The 4,255-nt window shown below is 52.6% G+C and overlaps 1 pseudogene across 1 annotated transcript; it reads right to left on the minus strand.

The window, feature by feature from the left end:
- Window positions 1–2,394: 2,394 nt before the first annotated feature.
- On the minus strand, window positions 2,395–4,005 carry LOC105544017 (annotated as a pseudogene). The gene is made up of 3 exons (XR_001006703.1): window positions 3,422–4,005; window positions 2,834–3,100; window positions 2,395–2,713 (listed from the first exon to the last, which is right to left on the minus strand). The product of XR_001006703.1 is annotated as a fructose-bisphosphate aldolase A-like (transcript).
- Window positions 4,006–4,255: the final 250 nt, after the last annotated feature.

Genomic DNA, 4,255 nt, shown 5'->3' on the forward strand with positions numbered 1-4,255 from the left:
TGAGAGTATTCCTTTCCCAGCTACGCATTAACAAGAGGGACAAAGTCCAGAATGATGGTGACCAGGGTGTGTCCAGGTACTTTGCATTTCCCTCTCTGAGCATCCAGCTGGCTGCAAGGCAGGTGAGGTGAGTCTCCACCTTCAGAGGAGGCACCTGGGTTCAGAGTGGCAGTGGGACCTGTCCAGGATGCGTGCTTTGGTCTGAGAGCTCAAGACCCAGTTCTGTGCCATTCTGCCAAGGAATCCTGGGCAGTGCCCATCACCCAGAGAAGATGAGAGAGAAAAGGTCAGCACTTGGACCCAAGTGCAGCTGTAAGTGGGAACAGAATAAGGATGGTATTGAGTGCTTTGCTCATCTTTGGGCCTTGCTTTCCTTAGCTGGGCAATAGGATCATAACCCCTGAAATGCCTGCCTCACAGGGTTGTTTTTTGTTTTTTGTTTTGTTGTTGTTTTGTTTGTTTGAGACAGAGTCTCCCTCTGTTGCCCAGACTAGAGTGCAGTGGCACAATCTCGGCTCACTGCAACCTCTGCCTCTCAGGTTCAAGCGATTCTTCTGCCTCAGCCTCCCAAGCAACTGGGATTACACCACCATGCCCAGCTAATTTTTGTATTTTTAGTAGAGATGGGGTTTCACCATGTTGGCCGGGCTGGTCTTGAACTCCTGACCTCAAGTGATCACCTTCAGCGTCCCAAAGTGCTGGGATTATAGGCATGAGACACTGTGCCCGGCCCTCACAGGGTTTTTTTGGGGGGCGATCAGAGGAAAAGCCAAAGCAGAAAGAACTGGATAATGGAGTTGGGCATGGGTTTCAAATCCAGCTGTGAATCTTACTTGGCCATAGACTTGGGCAGGCCACAACCTCTTCAAGGCTTGGTTTCCTGATTTGTAAAGCTCTCCCAGCCCTGCCACTTGTGGCTGGCGGGAGGGTCAGGTGAAGTCCTGTATTTCAGAGGCTTATTGTTTAAACTGGCAAGTCCCTAGCCCTCTGGGAGTTTCCTGTTTAATATAAAGAAAGATTGGGAAACAAGGCCAACTCACATGGAAAGTGAAATAGAGTGTTGTAAGCAACTCCAGATGGAGGAGGAGGAGGAGGAGGCTATTACTCCAACAGGCGCTGAAAGAGGAGGATCCCAACCACGAGGAAGGCTTCCAGAAGAGAAGCGGGTGCTGGCTAGAAGGGTGGATCTACATGCGACTGGGAGACTGGGTGAAGGCTTGGATGGAAAAGGCTCAGCCCTGTGGGGGTGGCGGTTGGGGGATCAGCATGAGTCAGCCCGAACAGCTGGGCAATGGGAGTATGGTCAGGACTTGGCACCAAGAGGTCAGACCAGAAAGGCCCTAAACGAGCCACAGTGTTTCCCAGTGTCAGGGCCCAAAGAACCACCCCCAGGGTACTGGTCAAAATGCAGATTCCTGGGCCGCACTCCTTTGATTTGACCCAGAAATCTGCATTTTAACCAGCCCACCTTTCTGGTGAGGTAAGGGTGAGGTATCTTGAGATATGTTTCTTGAGTGGTTCAAGGTTTGAGGCCTTGAAGGGCAAGGCATAAGCCATGAGTTCTAGTCCTAACTCTGAGATCTTGAGCAAATCACCTCATGCCCTAAGTCTTAGTTTTTGTGTCTGTGAAATGAGAATGACCCCACCTACCTCAGTGATGAGTCTAGGTGGGCCCTATTCTGCTCCAGTTGTGATCCTTCTGGGCCTCTTCTTCCTGCCTCTGCCCCCTCCTCCTCTTCTTCTTTCTTTTCTTCTTCTCCTTCTCCTTCTTTGCCTGTCACGCTTCCCTTATCATTCCCTCCTTCCCCATCTTCTTTTCCCTTTCTCTCCCTCTGCCCTCCTTCCCTCCTTCTCCCTCCTCCCTCCCTCCCTCCCTCCCTCTCTCCCTCCCTCCCTCTCTCTCTGCCTCTCTCCCTTCTCAGAGCCACAGTATAAACTCATCTTATCACTTGCTCTGGCCCTGGGCAGCTGGAGTTGAGGCAAGGTCAGGCCCCATCCCAGGGATGGCGCTGGGGCCTTTTTTCCCTCCCACCCAGTTTGCATCATGGTCTTCGTCATCATCACTATCACCATCAGGGGCTGCTGCACATAGTACCACCCAATGGTCAAGGCAAAAGGAAAATGTCAACCCCAGCCCCCAGAATTCACCCTTTTTGTTCTGGGCCCCAGGAACTATTTTTATTTTTCCCCCTTAAATAGCTGTTTATTAGCAGTGTGCTGGAAAGGGTGATGGAGTTAGCATTCACAGACAATACCACACACCACTGTCACGAGGGAGGCAAGAGCGCAGGCAAGCCAGCCTGCAGCCCCGAGGAGGAGTCCCCCTCTTCAAGAGAGTATGGGAGGGGGCAGGGCCTGGAGTGTTGGGGGGCAGCCTGAGAACACCTCCGTGTACTAGGCGTGGTTAAAGACGAAGAGGAACTCATTAACAGCAGCCCCAGCCTGACCACTTGGAATGTACTTTCCTTGACAGGTGAGGCTATTGGCCAGGGCTCACTTGACATACTCCTTCTGCACAGCCTTCAGGTTCTTCTTCCTGCCCCAGGCCTTCAGGGCAGAGGCCTGCAGGGTTCAGCCGTAGGAGAAGGTCAGGGCCCAGGGCTTCAGGAGGGGGCACTTGTTAATGGCATTGAGGTTAATGGACACCTCCTTGCTCTGGCTTCCAGATAGGAAGTGATCCCAGGGACAGCAGGGGACACTGTGCAGTGTAGCACTTAGTTTTTGTGTCTGTGAAATGAGAATGACCCCATCTGCCTCAGTGATGAGTCTGGGTGGGCCCTGTTCTGGCCCAGTTGTGATCCTTCTAGGCCACTTATTCCCTAGAGTATAGCACTTGTGACAGTTGCCATGGCAATCTCCTTGTGAGAAAACTTCTGGATGCAGGCTTGGCCCGGGGTGACCATACTGGACTTCAGCAAGGTGCCTTCCAGGTAGATGTAGTGGTCACTCAGAGCCTTGTAGACAGCAACCACACCTTCTTGGTTACATACTGACAGTACTTCAAGTCATGGTCCCCACTGGGGAGGATCTCAGCCTCCACGATGAGCACAATGCCATTCTGCTGGCAGATGCTGGCATAGCGGACCAGGACATTGACACACTGCCATTTTCTTTTGTTTTCTTTCTTTCTTTCTTTCTTTTTTTTTTTTTTTTTGAGACGATATCTCAGTCTGTCACCTAGGCTGGAGTGCAGTGGTGCAATCTCGGCTCATGCAACCTCCGCCTCCCAAGTTCAAACGATTCTCCTGCCTCAGCCTCCTGAGTAGCTGGGATCACAGGTGTGTGCCACCATGCCCAGCTCATTTTTGTGTTTTTAGTAGAGGAGGACGTTTCACCATGTTGGCCAGGGTGGTCTCGAACTCCTGACCTCAAGCGATCCGCCTACCTTGGCCTCCCAAAGTGCTAGTATTACAGGCGTGACCCGCTGCGCCCAGCTGATGTTGGCATTTTCAATGATGGCGAGGGCTGAGGGGGTGTGCTTCCCAATCTTCAGCACGTGATGCCACTTGGCAAAGTGGGTTCCATCCTTCTTGTCTGGGGCACAGCGCTCAGACAGCCCATCCAGCCGTTGGGTGGTAGTCTCGCCATTTGCCCTTGCCAGGGGTAGCACCCCCTTTTCTACCTTGATGCCCACAACACTGCCTTTGGATTTGATAACTTGGGGGAAGGGACACCTATCATCCACCTTTTGGTACAGCATCTCATGGAAGAGGATGACGCCCTCGATGCAGGGGTTCATGCAGTTGTCAGCTGTCAGTCGCAGCTGGCGGTAGAAGCACTGGTTCTCCTTGGTATTCTTGGTGCCAATGGACTGCAGCCACTTGGCAACTCTTCCAGTGGACTCATCTGCAGCCGGGATGCTCTTGCCCAGAGCCACGATGTGATGCGTGATGTCAGACAGCTCCTTCTTCTGCTCTGGGGTCAGCAAAGGGTATTGGTAGGGCATGGTACTGGTGTTAACAAGTTCCTGGCACAGGAGAGGGGTGGGTTTGCAGGATGTGGTGGTGGAGGGTGGCAGGCTGGCAAGTGGACTCAGGGAGAGAAAGCAGCACTCGTCACCAGGACCCATTCTCCCAGGAACTATTTTTAGCAGCACCCCTCCAAGAAGGTGAGGTAGCTCAGTCTGGGCAAACCTGCTGCTTTCTTCTGGGCCTCAGTTTCCACATCTGTCAGCCAAGCAAGAAATCCTGCATCCTTCTCAAGGAGAACCCAGGTGGACATAGGACTCCTCCAACTTGTGCTGCTGCTCCTTGGG

Source organism: Mandrillus leucophaeus, unplaced genomic scaffold, assembly GCF_000951045.1.
Source record: "Mandrillus leucophaeus isolate KB7577 unplaced genomic scaffold, Mleu.le_1.0 Scaffold296, whole genome shotgun sequence".
Classification (NCBI taxonomy): domain Eukaryota; kingdom Metazoa; phylum Chordata; class Mammalia; order Primates; family Cercopithecidae; genus Mandrillus; species Mandrillus leucophaeus.